The sequence below is a fragment of the Macrotis lagotis genome, chromosome X (assembly GCF_037893015.1).
Source record: "Macrotis lagotis isolate mMagLag1 chromosome X, bilby.v1.9.chrom.fasta, whole genome shotgun sequence".
Taxonomy (NCBI): Eukaryota; Metazoa; Chordata; class Mammalia; order Peramelemorphia; family Peramelidae; genus Macrotis; species Macrotis lagotis.
This window is the reverse complement of record NC_133666.1, coordinates 609,802,143-609,820,667: the sequence shown is the minus strand read 5'-3', so window position 1 is coordinate 609,820,667 and position 18,525 is coordinate 609,802,143. Positions and strand designations below refer to the sequence as shown.

The 18,525-nt window shown below is 36.2% G+C and overlaps 1 pseudogene; it reads right to left on the bottom strand.

Moving 5' to 3' along the window:
- Positions 1-616: 616 nt before the first annotated feature.
- LOC141499404 (SNW domain-containing protein 1 pseudogene) lies at positions 617-13,582 on the bottom strand (annotated as a pseudogene).
- Positions 13,583-18,525: the final 4,943 nt, after the last annotated feature.

Sequence of the window (18,525 nt, the reverse complement as noted above, 5' to 3'; positions counted from 1 at the left end):
TAAATCTAAATGTTTTATTTAAAACAGTTGCAGCACACAGAAGCTGACTCTCCCATTCCAATTTAAAAGTGAATACATACATACAGGCAGACACACACACACACACACACACACACACACACACACACAAACATATACAATTGGGACAAAGTTTCCACAAGCAGTGGACAGTTCCATTATGTGAAGACTTCCCCCAACTATTCAGCATGCATGGTTGGTGATAAACATTATATACAGGGATAGTTCTACTGTGAAATGTTAATCCCCCACCCAAACTCATATCACTGAAGATATAATAGTCTTCATTTGGTATACTGGGTAGTATGGAACTTCTGTCAATACTAATGGGGTGGGGAAAGGTGAGCTGACTGAGAAGGGGAAGCAAAAGCCTTGCACTGAGAATATAGCTCACACCCCCACACCAGTCCCAAATCTTTAAAAATAAATAGACTAGTTTAAAGTATACTTCCCTTTCCCCTAGTCCCAGTACAAAAAAGCAGTGGGATCTACAATCCCAGATTTGGTTTTCATTCTGACCATTTACAGAGAATTCCCCAATGACCACTGTCATCAGAGTTAAGGGTAATAGTTCATTCTCTTTGACAGGCTACCCTACTCACTCCTTCCTCCTCTTCTTGCCTTCATATCCATGTTCCTTGGGGAGGCTGCTAACAGAGATTTTTTAGACCCACCATGCTGTTTGGCTTCTTCCAAAAATTTGTCCAGACCAAAGGAATCTTCCTCAAATTGACCTGGTCCTTCTCTGCCTCGCTGGCTATGATCTGAGCCAGAGAAATCCTTATCAGAAATAAATCTGTTAGTCTCCATTCTAGCCTCTAGGTCATCAACATACATGTCTTTGTCCAGATTTTTTCTGGGTCTGTAGATGTCTTGAGCCATGTATTTGCCACTTCTCCACGGTTGATCATAAACATAAATTTCATTTTCTTCACCAGCAAAACCACTGTCCATACCCTTAGTCTAGTTGAATAGCCCCTGGTCATACTGAACTTCATTGGAAGTTTGAGAATTGGGCACACCAAGAGCAAGGACTTCACTGATATCTCTATTCTTGTTTTTTCTCTGTAGTTTTGACCTTTTATCAGGAGCTACTCTGGAAATATTCCTGCCATGTCATTTCTCTTTGCATGTATCCTGTCTTATTTCATCTCATTCCTGAGCCTCCCCATCCTCTTTTCCTACATGGGTCTTGATTCCAGCTCTTCTCTCCCAACCTTTCTGGGCCATTTCCTCGAAGTTTCTCCTCATGTATCTCCTTTTCCTTTTGGGCAGTCTTTCTCTCCACTTGAGCCCACATCTCCACTGCCTCCTGAGCCTTTCTATAAGTGATGTTCAGAGCTTCAGCAAGTTTATCAAAGTTTTCATTTATATGGACTGTCTACAGTCCTCTCCCATCAGCAGCCAGACCTTTGTCTAATGGAATGGTATAATCATTTGCATTTTTTCCAGTTTGAAATGCACGTTGGAATTTTCCACTCTTGATGCTCTTTTGTAGTCATCTTTCTGCCAGAAGAATGTATGACAGGTGCAGGAGGAGAATTGGGCCCATGAGGAATTTTCTTATTAATTTTGAATCTTGGAGGCTCCATTGGATCCTTTTGCATTTCCACCATTCAAATAACTGTTTAGCTCCAGAATTGAAAGTTATTCCTTACTGAGATGGTGTATACCTGATATACTGAGCTGGAGCTAGTTTATCTGCAGCTCCAACTGGCATAGCAGCAGCACCTTCTGAGATACAGATTTCTCTAGGGCTACCCATGTCTTTTCTGTGATCTCTTTAATGGATTCTTCATCAGATATTTGCAGATCTGAGTCACCAGAATTCATAACTTCCTTGGGAACCAGATCAGTATACTTGTTATGAATGACCTTGTCCTTTTTCTGTCCCTGTCGAACAATTGCATCATATTTAATTTTTCCCTCTGCATCCACCTGAATGACTAATACATTGGCCATTTTCTTTTTTCTTCCCATGTCCAGAGGATATTGGGCCACATGTATTTCTGGAAAGGCACCTCCATCTCCAAAATCCACTGAAAGATGAGGAATCCATAAGGGGGAGGTTCTCTTCTTGATGAGACCAGTGCAGTCAGCCTGGATCTCTGTGATCTTCCTCTTTCTCCAGCTTCAAGCTCATCTGGAGGACCTAGCTTACTTGCATTTCCCTATGCCCTGCTTCAAATTGATGAGTCTAAATAAAGTATCACAGATAGGGATTTTGATACAGTGTAATTGACCTCTGGCTGAAGTTTCTTTGAAGAATTTGAAACATGCTTCCCATGAGCTATCCATACTAAAATTGACTTAATGCTTCTTTGTAGATGCTAAAGTATTAAGATCCCAGGAATAAATTCTTCAATGACCACTTTTTGTGGAATAAAGGGACTAAGACTTTGACTCCCAGCATGAGACAAATTTTATTCATAGAATATTGAATACATTTTCAGTCTTGGACTCTTTTGACCAAAAACGGTTGTTGTGACATTGAGTTTTTTGTAAATGAATTTTCTAACAAGATTTATCTGTCCTTTACTCACTGAAGGTTATTCTAAGTCTTTCCTTTCCCTATTAATTTTGAAGAACAATTTTGAAGTCAGTTCTAAGGAATAGTCCAATGAGATGAAAGCAGAGTATATTTTTCCAGTTAAAGAAAAATAGCAGAATGGGTTCATAGGGAATTTGAAGAAACTTGGGCACTTTAATCCTATTTTTAGTTAGCTATATCTATTTCACAAGAAGTAACAAATAGGTTTCCGTCTACATTGTACCACTTTAGAAAAACCCATTCTCTAAGGAATGTAGAATAGGTCATATCTTTCCAGATGGGTAGGATAATCCGACTAGTTGGCATCTTGTGTTTTCCTCTAACTTTATATTTTCACCTTGTTCACACAAATTGACCGATAATTCCTTTGCCTGCTGGGCAGCTGTCTTTGAAAAGGATTGCTGATGACCACTTTAACAATGTTTCTTTAACAGTTAAAATGTTGCTAGAAAAAGTGTTCAGCTAAAAGAGTTTTTAGGGGTTCAAATAAACCTGAAATATTGGCCTTAAAACAATGACTCTGACCCTACAGAATTTTGGGGGGGGGCAAAAAAATTTATTCAAGTATTGCTGTGATTAGTAGAAACTAAGGGAAGCAGAGACTAAAGGCAGGAATCCACTGATCTCTAACCAACCTAAGCTTCCAAGAGAGGATGAGTAATAAGGTAAGATGTAGAAACAAGAGAGGTTATTTGAGGAATCATACTTTCCAAAAGCAGACTAGCTAAATTGGAAGAAAAGCCATCAAGATATAAGTACTAAAGAAGGTTATAGAAGTGATGAGAGAGGTTATTTTGGGTATCATACTCCACCCCCAATGTGGGTTGCCCTCCCAAAGGAAGATGAGCAATCAGGAGATAGCTAGTGAGGAAGGGTAATAGGGACAGAAGATTTGGAGGATCGGCTCCCCCAACTTTTAAGGAAGTACCACAGGGAGAGCAGAGAAGAGGATAAGGTAATTTGGTAAATGTAGATGAGGGGTGGTAGGTAAATGACAGTCTTTTCAGGTTAAGGCAGGGATCCATCATTTTGTTGTTACCTGCTCGTCTTTAGCCTTGGGCAGGGATTTATAGAGTTTTTGCCAGGGATGGGCAAAAGGTATGAACAGTTTTATGGTTCTTTGATGCATTGCTAGATGAGTTGTGAATAGATCCAAACTTTTTGGAGAGCAACATGGAACTATGCCCAGTGTCCCATTCCTCAGACAACGTCTCCAACTTTGATCATTTTCCCTTTTTGCCACTATGAATCACTAATATTTGGAGCATTTTTTCATATCATTAAATATAACTTTAATTTATTCATTTGAAAGCTGTGTTCTTATATCCTTTGACCATTTATCATTTGGGGAATGGCTTGTGACCTTATAAATTTGATGCAATTCTCTATATGTTTTAGAAATGAGAACTTTATCAGAACTCCTAGTTGTGAAGATTGTTTCCCAGTCTTCTCTTTTCCTTCTAATTTTGGCATCATTAATTTTATTAGTGCAAAAACATTTTAAATTTAATATAGTCAAGATTATTCATTTTGCCTTTCCATAGATCTGATAGAGTATTTCTTGGTCTATTAATTTATCTCTGGTATCGCCCTTTATTTCTAAATCCTATACCCATTTTGACCTTATTTTTGTTATAGGATATGAGATGTGGATCTATGTCTAGTTTTTGCTATACTATGTTATAGTTTTCTCAACAAATTTTTTCAAATAATGAGTTCTTATCCCAGAGGCTGTTGTCTTTGTGTTTGTCAAATAGTAGATTGCTGTAGTCATTTACTGCAAATTCTTTAGAACCTATCCTAATCCACTGATCCATTACTCTATTTTTTTAACTAGTACCAATCAGGTTTTGATGACTGCTGCTTTATAGTATAGTTTTAGATCTGGCAGATCTAGGCCATTGCTTTTATGTTATTTTTCCGTCAGTGCCCTTGCTCTTCTTGCCCTTTTGTTGCTCTAGATGAATGTTGTCACTATTTTTTCTAGCTTGGTAAAGTAGTCATTTGACAGTTTGCTATGGCACTGAATAATTAATTTAATTTGGGTAGAATTGCCATTTTTATTATATTAGCTCGACCTAACCAAGAGCATTTGATATTTTCCCAATTATTTAGATCTGACTTTATTTGGGTGAAACATGGTTTATAATTGCCTTCATACAGTTTCTGGGCTTGTCTTGGCAGGTAGATCCCCAAGTATTTAGTGTTTTCCATAGTTATTTTAAATGGATTTCTCTTTCTATCTCTTGCTCTTGGATTGTTCATATATAGAAATATTAATGATTTATGTGGGTTTAAAACCATTAACAAATATTATAAATAATGGGAATAGATATATTATTTTATTATTTACATTATTTTAAGGAAAATTCCATTGATTCCTAAACTTTCATTTTTTAATAGGAATGGATATCATACTTTATCAAAGGCTGTTTCAGCATCTATTAAGATAATCATATGATTTCTGTTGGTTTTGCTTTTGATATGTTTAATTATGTTGAGTATTTTCCTAATTTTGGACCATCCGTTCTACCTGGTATAAATCCTACCTGATCATCATAGTGTGTTATCTTATTAATAACTTGTAGTTTCATTGCTAAAATTATGTTTAAGACTTTTGTGTCAAGATTTATTAGGGACATTGGCTTATAATTTTCTTTGTCTCTTTTAGTTCTTCCTGGTTTAGATATCAGCACCATGTTGGTGTAATAAAAGGAGCTTGGTAGAATTCCTTCCTTTCCTATTCTAAAAAATAGTTTATGTAGAATAGGAATTAATTGTTCCTTAAATGTTTGGTAGAATTTACTTGTAAATTCATCTGGACTTGGAAACTTTCTTAGGGAGTTTACTGATGGCTTCTTCAATTTCTTTTTTCTGAAATGGGGTTATTTAAGTAACTTATTTCTTCTTCTGTTAATCTGGGAAGTTTGGAATTTTGTAAATATTCATCAATTTCGCCCAAATTATCCAATTTATTGGTATACAGTTTGGCAAAATAGCTTCAAATTATCTCTTTAATTTCTTCCTCATTGGTGGTTAGTTCACCCTTTTCAATTTTGATACTGGTAATTTGGTTATTTTATTTTTAGTCAGATTAACCAAAGATTGCCTATATTATTGACATTTTCATAAAACCAACTCTTGGTTTTATTGATGAGATTAATGGCTTTCTTCTTTGCCATTTTATTAATCTCTACCTTGGTTTTCAGAATTTCTAATTCAGCATTTAATTGGAGAATCTTACTTTTGTTCATTTTCTAGATTTTTTAGTTGCATACCCAATTCATTGAACTCCTCTTTCTATTTATTATAAATATAAGCATATAGAGAGATATAAAATTTTCCTTCAAAACTGACTTGACTGCATCCCATAAATTTTGGTATGATGTCTCATTATTATCATTTTCTTGGATATAATTATTATTTCTATTTTTTGTTTAATTCACCCATATCTGAGAGAGTTATTTATTTTCCAATTAGTTATTGGTTTGTATTTCCTTGACCCCTTTATTACATGTAATTTTTATTGCATTTTGGTCTGAGAAGTGTGTATTTATTATTTCTGCCCTTCTGCATTTGATTATAAGGATTTTGTGCCCTAGTACATGTGTAATTTGGTGTAGGTGCCATGTACTGCTGAGAAAAAAGGTGTCTTCTTTTCTATCCCCATTAAGTTTTCTACAGAGGTCTATCATCATTAAGTTTTCTAAGATTTCATTCACCATCTTAACCTCCTTGTTTATTTTGTTGTTAGATTTATCTCGTTTGGAGAAAAGGAGATTGAGGTCTTCCAATCTTAACATTTTTCTGTCTATCTCTTATTGTAATTAACTCAGATTTTCCCCAAGAAATTTGCATGCTATATCATTAGGTGCATACATGCTTAGTAATGATGTAGTGTCATTATCAATGATACCTTTTAAGAAGATGTAGTTTCCTTCCTTATCCCCTTTAATGAGATTAATTTTTGCTTTTACTTTGTCTTAAATTAGGATGGCTACCCCAGATTTTTTTTTACTTCATCTGAGGTATAATAAATTTTGCCCCAACCTTTTACCTTTACCCTGTGTGCATGTTTATTTCTTTGCTTCAAATGTGTTTCTTTTAAACAATATCTTTTAGGATTCTGGTTTTTAATCCATTCTGCTATTTGATTCCATTTTATGGGACAATTCATCCCATTCACATTTACAGGTAAGATTACTAATTCTGTATTTCCCTCCATGCTGTCTTTATTCACTTACATTTTTCTGTTTTCTTTTCCCCTTATTTCTCCTCATCAAAATTTAACTACCTTTTTCCTTTGACTTTTCTTTTAAAAATTTAACTTTTTTTGCAAGGCAAATGGGGTTAAGTGGCTTGCCCAAGGCCACACAGCTAGGTAATTATTAAGTGTTTGAGACCAGACAGTGCTTTATCTGCTGGGCCACATGGCCTCCCCTAAAAATTTAACTTTCAATTTATTTTTACTTATACCTTCACCTTCCCTTTTAACAGTCCCTTCTTCCCTTATCTTTCCCTTCCCCAGACCCCCTCTTCCCTGTAGATTAGTTTTTTAAAACCCAAATAGAAATGTATCTTATTCCCTCTCTGGGCTAAATCTAATGAATAGAATCTACATAGCATTCACATTCTCACTTCTTTCCCTCTAAAATTATAAATCTTTGTGTCTCTCTTCCCTTGGTGTTATTTATTGCTCTAATAGTATTAATCAGGTATCACCAGTCACAGTTTGATTATTTGATTATTGATAAGCTCATATTTCTAACAAGGTATCATAAAACATTGTTTGCTTGATTCCTTGATAAGCAGCATTAACTTAAATTGCATCATATTATAATTATATTCATTTTCTACCTCACCCCCTTTTCATTATCTTTTTTTTAGGTTTTTGCAAGGCAAATGGGGTTAAGTGGCTTGCCCAAGGCCACACAGCTAGGTAATTATTAAGTGACTGAGACTGGATTTGAACCCAGGTACTCCTGACTCCAAGACCAATGCTTTATCCACTATGCCACCTTTTCATTATCTTTCAAGTATACACTGTCCTCCTCATGATTCAAAGAATCATCCAAAGTCACATCATTGGGCAGGGCCAATGTGAAGTCAGCATTTCCCAGAAACTCCTTCCCCCCAAAATTCCAAAAGCCAACAAATTATGACTCTAGCCATAATGTAGAAGGGTAGAACCCACAGAAAGACTGGGTGATACATTTTTCCAGTCCAAGGTAACTCAGAAGTTCCACGAGAAAGGTGTGTTTTACCAGGACCGGGGGTTGGAAAAAAGCTGCTGCTGAGGCACAGCCCAGTCCAGCCCAACCCAGCCCAGGGATTACTGGCACCAGCTTGAAGGGGCCATGAGAAAACTCTGCTACACCAGAATGAGTGTAGAGTGAGGAGCAGCGGCTGCAGAATCTACAGTGAGAATAGGGGGAAACCAGCCTGCACCTCCAGAGCACAGCCCTCAGATGGTAAAATTGTCAGGGGAGACTACAGAAATCTCTCTGCTATCCCTGGGTCAGGATTCTGCTGTTTTTCCCACACTCAGATCCAGGTTGCAGTTTGGCCTTCCATACTAAGATAGCAGGGACTCTACTCACAGCTCCAGGGCAGAGGGGAGTGCCTGTTGTCATCTACATATCAAAGCACAGGCAAGAGAGCATAAAACCTTGGAGGAATAAAGGTCCCAGTGGGTTGTACCAAAAAAACTCCCAAAGCAGGTGTTCCAATAATACTCAAAAGCTCAGGAAACACCCCCAAACCAAGAACAGGTGGGAGAAATGAGTAAACAGAGAAAAAAAGAGAACACCATTGAAAAATACATTGCCTATAATCCCACGAATTCTCCTCAATATGAAGATGAGGAAATAAAAACTCATGCATCTAAAGACTACATGAGAAATGGAAGTTGGGCTTAGGCTATAACAGAGCTCAAAAAGATTTTAAAAATCAAGTAAAGGAGATAGAAGAAAAATTGTGAACAGAAATGAGAGAGATGCAGGAAAAATATGAAAAAAATGTCAGCAGCTTAGTCAAGGAGATCTAAAAAAATGCTGAAGAAAATAGCATGCTAATAACCAGCATAGGTCAAATGGATAAAACAGTTCAAAAAGTTATTGAGGAGAAGAAAGCTTTAAAAAAAGAATTGGCCAGATGGAAAAGGAGATAAGAAAGCTCTCTGAGGAAAACACATCCTTCAGATGTAGAATGGAGCTAAAGGAAGCTGATGACTTTATGAGAAGTCAAGATAAAATACTTCAATACCAAAAGAATGAAAAATTAGAAGAAAATGTGAAACATCTCATTGAAAAAAACAACTGATCTGGAAAACAGATTCAGGAAAGATAATTTAAAAATCACTGGGATCCTTGAAAGTCATGATCAGGAAAAGAGTCTTGACATCATTTTTAAAGAAATCCTATGAGAAAATTGCCCTGTTATCCTAGAAGCAGAAGGCAAAGTAGAAATTGAGAGAATTCACTGATGTCCCCTAGAAAGCGATCCAAAAATACCAACCCCCAGAAATATTATAGTAAAGTTCCAGAACTCCCAAGTCAAAAAGAAAACATTACAAGCAGCCAGAAAGACACAATTCATATATCATGGAGTTGCAGTCAGGATCACACAGGACTTAGGAGCAACTACATTAAGGGCTTGTGTGGCTTGGAATATAATATTCTGGAAGGCAAAAGAGCTTGGAATGCAACCAAGAATCAACTACCCAGCAAAACTGAACATCCTCTTCCAGGGGAAAAGATGGATTTTCAATGAACCAAGGGAATTTCAAATGTTACTGTTGAAAAGACCAGAGCTGAACAGAATGTTCGACCTTAAAATACCTTCTAATATACCTTCACCTTCACTCAGGTGAAGCAGAGAAGGGTAAAATATGAGGGACTTAATGATAATGAACTGCATGTATTCCTGCATAGAAAAACAATACTAATAATACTCATAAGAAACTTTTCATTTAATAGAGCAGGTAGAAGGAGATTTTATAGATGCAGCACAGGAGATAGCTGAATTCGAAGATGTAATATATTGTAATGGCTAAAAGGAAATGCAACTGGGAGTAAGAGAAAGGAGAGGTGGAATAGTCTAAGATATTTTATATGAAAGATATATTTTTTTCTTCTTTTTACAATGAGCTTTTGCAATGATATGGAAGGGGGAAGGTGAAGGGGAATGAGGGAACCTTCACTCTCATCAGAAATGGCTCAGAGAAGAAACAGCATACGCAGTCAATAGGGTATATACATCTAGAGCAAAAAGGGGAGAAGGGGGAAAGGGGGAAGTGGGGATGTAGGTGTTAGAGGAGAGGGTAGATCATAGGAGAGAACTTCAAATATAACACATTTTCTTTTTTAGTTCTTGCAAGGGGTTGAGATTGGGTGACCTGTCTGAGACCATGGGGCTGGGTGGTTGCTGGTTTACAGGGGTGGTATGTGGGCTCAGGGTCTCAGGGCCAATGATCAGTCTGCTGTTCTACTCAGCCACCCTACAGCACATTTTAGAAGAGGGACAGAGTGAAAGGAGAGTGAGGAGGACTGGATGGAGGGATTTGCAAACAGCAACAGCAACAGTGCAAAAATATGGACATAACTTTTATGATGGACTTATCATAAAGAATGTGATTCACCCCAGCAAGACAGATCTGATGGTATCAGAACACAGACTGAAACATATTTTTTTCTCTTTCCTTTACTTTATTTCTCATAAGGGTCTATTTTTTTGGGGGGGGCTATTATGTTTACTCTTAAACAAGAATATTTTAGTAATGAATTAAAAAATCACTTCTACAAAAATATTCATAGTAGCTCTGTTTGTGGTGGTAAAGAATTGGAAATTAACATAAATGTCCTTCAATTGGGGAATGGCTTAACAAACCGTGCTATATGTATGCCATGGAACTCTATTGTTCTATTAGAAACCAGGAGGGATGGGAATTCATGGAAGCCTGGAAAGTTTTGCATGGACTGATGGTGACCTAGATCAGCAGAACCAGAGGAACATTGTGCACCCTAACAGCAACATGGGGGTAATGACCACCTTGATGGATTTGCTCATTCTATTAGTGCAACAATTAGGCACAATACTTTATTTTGCTTCCTTAGGGATATGATTTCTCTCTCATCACATTCAACTTATAACAATGTATACCATGGAAACAATGTAAAGATTCACAGACTGCTTTCTGTGGGGGGTGGGGGAGGGAAGCAAGATTAGGGAGAAAATTGTAAAAAATTCAAAATTAAATAAAAAAATAAAAAAAATGCAAAGCCATATCATTTCTTCTACTATTTGTGCCCCTCCCCCAGGCCTATTTTCTCTCACACATTATCCCCATTCCCTATCCCCTCCCTCACCTGAGTTAGGGTACTTGTTAAGAGAAGCAATGCCTATTTTCTTTCACACTTAATGCCGTAATTCATCCAGGGTACTTAACCCCTTATTAAGTGAAGCACAGTTTAACTCAAAGCCTGATCTAATTAACTGCAAGATTCTTAAATATCTCTAAGTACTAGAAGACTCTGAAGGTCTCACCTGAGACCTTCACAAATGATTGTAAGTTACAGGGATACTGACTCAGGTCCTTGCAGTTTATGACCCCCTCATTAAACAAGGTGCTAAGCACAGTAGAATTAAAGGGGTTCAAAGGCTAATGAGACACTTAAATTTAAATTTAGCACCCATGCTTTTCTTCAGGTTTTTTTTTTGCCTCAAACATAGTGATGTCATCTTGAACCTATTCAATGGAAAGATAAGACCCAATTTTACCCATATCCTTTAAATTCATTCTCTTCAATTATATTCAATTTAATTTTCCTAAGAGAAGTAAAGTTCTTAAGAATTGGAAGTGTTATATCTTCCCTTTTGCTGTTGTATACAATTTGATGGTCTTAACTAGGTGTTTTGTTTTGTTTTTTCCTTCCCCTTTTCCTTTACCTTTTTTAATGCAACTCTTGAGTTGTGTATTTGGTAATTCTCTGTTCAGTTCTGGTCTTTGTGTCAGGAAATTCTGGAAGTCCTGTATTTCATTGTACATCCTTCTTTTCCCCTTGACGATATATGCTGAATTTTTGCAGGGTAACACATTCTGGGTTCTAATAGCAGGTCCTTAGCTTTCTGAAATATGTTATTCTGGTTCTTCCGATCCTTCAGTGATGATGCTGATAGGTCGTGTCTTAGTCTTATTGTGTTCCCTTTGTATTTGAATTGTTTTCTTTTTTGCTGCTTGCAATATTCTCTCCTTTATTTGAGAGTTCTGGAATTTGGCTATTATAACACTTGGAATTTTCATCCTTGGGTCTGTTTCTGGAGGGGTTCTGTGGATTCTTTCAATGGTTATATTGTTATCTTGTTGTAGTAGATTTGGATAGTTTTCCCTTATAATTTCCTGCATGATGTTTTCCAGGTTCTTTTTTTTGGTCCAGGCTTTCTGGTATTCTGATGATTGGAACTGGAACTATTTTCCAGGTCATTCATTTTCCTTCAAAGGTACTTTACATTTTCTTCAATTTTTTTCAGACTTTTTATTTTGTTTGATAGAGTCTTGTAGTTTTGTAGATTTATTAGTTTTTATTTTAATTTTTCAGTTCAAATTGAATTTTTAGGGTTTTATTTTCTTCAATTAGTTTCTGCATTTCTTTTTAGAGTTGGTTATTTTTACTTTTAATAGAGTTGGTTTCTTTGGTCAATTTTTCAAAATTTTCTTGTATAACTTTGATTTCTTTTTTGCAATTTTTTTCTTCTGCTCTTCTTTAGGTTTTTTTTTTTTTTTTTTTTTTTTTTTTTTTGTAAGGCAATGGGGTTAAGTGGCTTTCCCAAGGCCACACAGCTAGGTAATTATTAAGTGTCTGAGACCGGATTTGAACCCAGGTACTCCTGACTCCAGGGCCAGTGCTGTATCCACTGCGCCACCTAGCTGCCCCTTTTCTTTAGTTTTTAAATACTTTTTAAGTTGATCTTTTGATACTTCTCCTGTGAGTTATTTTTCACTACTTTCTTCTTCAGATATGGCATTTTTATCATTGTCTATATGGTAGTTTTCTATAGTGAGTGCACTTTTAAATTTTTTGTTCATCTTTGTTGTTTTAAGTCTGCTACTGGGGTATAGGGAGCATAGATTCAAGCTTTTTTTTTTTTTTTTTTGATTGTTGTTGTTGCCTCTAGCATCTGCTCCCTGGCTTGTTGTTCGCCAAGAGATTGCCTATATGGTCTAGGTCTTGTCTTTGCAGAGTTTTTTTTTTCTCCTTTATGTCTAGGTTCTGACTTAACAGTGGTTTGTTCCCAATCCAGTCCTGTCTTTTATGTTGGTGTTCTCAGAGTTCAGACTTTGTTTGGGGTTGGAGCCCTCCCTGCTGATTTGCTATCTAGCTGCCAGGATCTCTGCTGCTATTAAGCTGTTGGGACATAGATTGCACTGTGGTGATTGCAATCTGCTGGCTTTCTGGCTTTCCTGCCTCCTGAACTGTACTTCCTTTTTTTCCCCCAGAGACAGAACTTCACTGAAGATCTTCCATGAACTTCCAGCCAAGATGTTGGAGAGAAGACAGGCACTGTGCTAAGCTCTCCTGGTTTGTTTCCCCTCAAAAATAACATGAAAGAAACCTCTTAACATAAATTGGATCACCAAAACCCAGAAAGAGAAGTTAGGAGAACACCTACCAAAAGGTCTGTCTCAAGGGACCATGGGTGAACTGGGAGCAAAGAGCCGAGAGATAGCATGGAGCAGTGGAGGAAGGGTGAAACCAGAGAACTGGCCTTAACCTCAGAGGCTTTGGTAAATGGCAGGTCCAAGGACCAACATTAGCCAGAGAATCTCTGGATGGGTAGTGGAGTTCTGGTGAGTCCCAGCCCGGCTGGAGGGCAAGTTCCAGCATAGAGCATTGTAGAGCACAGAGATTGATGCCAGGGCTGGGGCCTGAGCACATCCCATACAAAACAGCAACTGCCCCCACCCCCTCAGGCTCAGGTGTGGGCAGCATAGCTCACTCACCTCCCCCGGGACATAATCCAATTCAGATACTGCTGCTGAAGGCCTCAAACACTACAGAGAAAGCAATCAGTGCACCCTACTGGCCACCCCTTGGAATTACAAAGCCAAGTGAACAAAGACTCAAGGGTTTTCAAAAGAAAACCTCTGAGAGCCAGCCCCTCCTCCAATACAAGATCTTAGAAAATAAAGAAAGGCCAGTAGAAAGAGGGAGGGGTCTGTTGAGAAACATTTAGAAGGAACAGATCCTAACTCAGAGAAATCTAGGACTTCTGAGGAGAATATGAATTGGTCTCCAGCCCAAAAAGACTTCCTTGAAGAAATCAGAGTTTAAAAATCAATTGGAAAAATTAGGAAAAGAAACTCAAGAGAAAATTAATACATTGCAAGAAAAAATTAATATCTCACAACTAGAAAATAAATCTTTGGAAAATACAGTTAGACAAATACAAAATGAGAATAATTCTCTCAGATCTTCAACTGGGCAAATGCAAAAAGAAAATAATTCTTTCAAAACTACACTTGGGCAAATGGAAAACTCCTTCAAAATAGAAATAACCAATTACAAAAGGAGTTGCAAAAGGTAAATGAAGAAGATGCTTCTCAAAAAAAAGAATGGGGTCTGTGGAAAATAATGATTTCATGAGACAACAAGATTCTGTTAAAACCAAAAGATCAAAAAAATAGAAGAAAATGTAAAATGCCTCATCAACAAAACCAATGACCTCGAGAATAGATCAAGGAGAGATAACCTAAGAATTATTGGACTTCTTGCAAACATTGAAAAGAAAAAAAAAGCCTGAATTTAATTTTACAGAATTTAATGATGGAAAAAATGCCCTGATATCATGAAACCAGAGGACAAAAATAGGTATTGAAGGAATACATTGGGGGAGGCTAGGTGGTATAGTAGATAAAGCACCAGCCTTGGAGTCAGGAGTACCTGGGTTTAAATCCAGTCTCAGACATTTAGTAATTACCTAGCTGTGTGGCCTTGGGCAAGCCACTTAACCCCATTTGCCTTGAAAAAACCTAAAAAAAAGAATACATTGATCCACTCCAGAAAGGGATACTAAAATGAAAACCCCAAGGAATATTGTGGCCAAAGAAAAAATCCTGCAAGCAGTCAGAAAGAAACAATTTAAATAGCAAGGAACCACAGTATGGATTAAGCAGGACATGGCTGCATCAACATTAAGGGATCAAAGGACCTGGAATGAGATATTTCAAAGAGCAAGAGAGTTTGAAATGCAGTCAAAAATCCACTATCCAGCAAAACTGAGTCTTGTTGTCCAGGGGAAAAGATGGTCATTTAACAAAATGGGAGACTTCCAACATTTCCTGATGGAAATACTGGAGCCAAATAGAAAATTTGGACATCAAACAGGAAACTTATGAGACACATAAAAGATAAAAAAAAGGGCAAAGAAAAAAAAGCTACTATCCAATAAGATGATACTGGCTTTATCCCCACCTGTGGGAAAGATTCTCATAACTCTTGAGAATCGTAAATCTATTATATAGAATAGGGATATCCTTAGCCAGAAGTGATGGACACTCATGACTTAACTGTGAAATTACTGTCCAAAAAGATCAAACTGATTATATCCCTCCCTGGGAGAAAGACTCTAATAACTCTCGAGAAATGTAACTCTGTTAGAGATAATATACTTAGCCAGAAGTGATAGGATTTTTCTGTGACTCAGAGAGAATTAGTTAAAAGCAATACCTCCTAAAAAAGGAAGGAGGAAAATAAGGAGATGGGAGAATGGAGGAGATTGAATGGGATAAATGTCATTACATTAAGAGGTACAAAGGACATATTGCAATAGAGGGGAACAAGGGAGAAGGTGAGAACCACCTGAATCTTACTCTCTTCAAATTTGGCTTAAGGTTAACATATATACATTCAGTTAAGTTAAGAAACTTATCTTACCTTTCAAGTATTAAAAGGGGAAAAGTGGAGGGAGGAGGAAAAGGGGAACTAAAAGAAGGGACAAAGGGAAAGGGGAAAGAAAGGGGAGCAGGGTTGGATATAGAAGAGCAAACACACTGAAGGTGTGGGGAATATGGATAAAGTGACAAAAGAGGAAACATACAAACAGAGAGAAGATAGCATAGGGTGCAATAAAGAGTTAGTAATTGTAATTTTTAATGTGAATGGAATGAACTCTTCCTTAAAATGAAAACAAATAGCAGAGTGGATTAAAAACCAGAATCCTATGCTGCTTACAAGAAACTCATCTGTAGCATAGAGACACATATAGAATAAAGGTAAAAGGTTGGAGCAAAATATATTTTGCTTCCCTTGAAGTGATAAAAGTAGGGGTTGCAATCCTTATCTCAGATAAAGAAACTTCGAAAATAGATATTGTTAAAAGAGATAAGTAAGGAAACTATATCCTCCTAAAAGGTGTCACAGATAATAAAGTAGTTTCATTACTAAATTTGTATGCACCCAATGATAAAGCATCCAAATTCTTAGAGGAGGTGAAGTTGTTACAGTAAGACATAGACAGCAAATCTCTACTAGTGGGAGACCTCAACCTTCCACTCTCAGATTTAGATAAATCAAATCATAAAATAAACAAGAAGGAAGTTATGGAGATAAATAGATTATTAGAAAACTTAGACATGATAGACTTATGGAGGAAATTGAATGGAGAATGAAAGGAATATACTTTTTTTCTGCAGTACATGTCACTTACATAAAAATTGACCATGTACTAGGTCATAAAAACCTAATAATCAATTGCAGAAGGGCAGAAATACTGAATACATCTTTTTCAGATCAGAATGTAATAAAAAATCACATGCAATATTGGTCCAGGGTGATATAGACCCAAAACTAATTGGATACTAAACAACCTCATTTTAAAGAATGAGTGAATCAAACAAAAAATTATAGAAAGAATTAATTATTTCATCTTAAATAGTGACAATAATGAAATAATATACCAAAACCTATGGGATACACTCAAGGTGGCTGTCAGGAGATATATTATAAGTTTAAATGCTTACATGAATAAATTAGAGAAAGAGGAAATCAATGAACTGAATATGCACCTATTGAACTAATAAATATGCAACTATTGAACTAATAAATAAAACCAAGAGTTGGTCCTATGAAAAAACACAATAAAATTGATAAAGATTTGTTTAATTTGATTAAAAAAGGATAAAAGAAAACCAAATTGCTAGTATCATAAATGAAAATGGTGAAATCTCCACCAATGGGGAAGAATTTAAAGTAATAATTTAGAATTGCCCAACTCTATGCCAATAAATTTGATAATCTAAGTGAAATGAATGAATATTTACAAAAATATAAGTTGCCCAGGTTGAATGAAGGGGAAATTAAATACCTAAATTACCCTATCTCAGAAAAAGAAATTCCACAAGCTGTTATTGAAATCCCTAAGAAAAAATCTTCAGGGCCAGATGGATTCACAAGTGAATTCTATGAAACATTTAATGAACAATTGGTTCCAATTCTATATAAACTCTTTGGAAAAACAGGTGAAGCACAAACTCTGCCTAACTCTTTCCATGACACCAATATGGTGATGATCCCTAAACTAGTAAGAGTTAAAACATAGGAAAAAATTATAGAACCATCTCCCTGATGAATATAAATGCAAAAATTTTAAATTAAATCTTAACGAAATGAATTCAACAAGTTTTCACTAGGTTAATTCATTATGACCAAGTAGGATTTATCCCAGGAATGCAGAGCTGGTTCAATATTAGGAAAACTGTTAGGTTTGTTATTCATATAATTAATATAAAATATATTAATATAATACTATCACAAATCATATGATTATGTCAATAAATGATGAATAAGCTTTTGACAAAATACAGTACCCATTCCTACTAAAAACACTAGAGAGCCTAGGAATAAATGGATTGTTCTTTAGAATAATAAGCAGTATCTATCTGAAACCATCAACAAGCATTATATGCAATGGGTATAAGCTAGAGGCATTCCCAATAAGATCGGGGTGAAACAAAGATGCTCATTATCACCACTACTATTCAATATTGTATAAGCATTGTTAGCTTCAGCAATAAGGGAAGAAAAAGAAATCGAAGGAATTAGAATTGGGAAGGAAGAGACAAAACTCTCACTTTTTGCAGATGACATGATGGCATACCTAGAGAATCCCAAAAAAATCATTCTAAAATTACTAGAAATAATCAGTAACTTTAGCAAAGTAGCAGGATATAAAATAAACCCTCATAAATCCTCAACATTTCTATATATGACTATCAAGATACAGCAGAAAGATGTAAAAAGAGAAATCCCATTCAAAGTAACTTCAGACAGGGGCAGCTAGGTGGTGCAGTGGATAGAGCCCCGGCCCTGGAGTCAGGAGTACCTGGGTTCAAATCCGGCCTCAGACACCTAATAATTACCTAGCTGTGTGGCCTTCAGCAAGCCACTTAACCCCACTGCCTTGCAAAAACCAAAAAAAAAAAAAAAAAACAAAACAAACCCAAAAACCAAAAATAAAAACAAAGTAACCTCAGACAATATAAAGTAACTGTGAGTCTACCTGCCAAGGCAAACTCAGAAACTTATTGAAAACAATTGCAAAACACTTCTCACACAAATAAAATCAAATTTATATAACTTTGAAATATCACTTGCTCATGGATAGGCTGTGCTAATATAAAAATGACAATTCTACCAAATTAAATTACTTGTTTGGTGCCCTACCAATCAAAATTCCAAAAAATTACTTTAATGAGTTGGAAAAAAATTGTTAGTAAATTCATATGGAGAAATAAACGGTCCAGAATGTCCAGGGATTTAAAGGAAAAAAAAGTTCAAAATAAAATAGTTTAGCCCTACCAGTTCCAAAATTATTTTAGAAAGCATCATTTGTCAAAACTTTCTGGTATTGGCTAAGAAATAGAGTGGTGGATCAGTGGAATAGATTACGTACAATAGCAG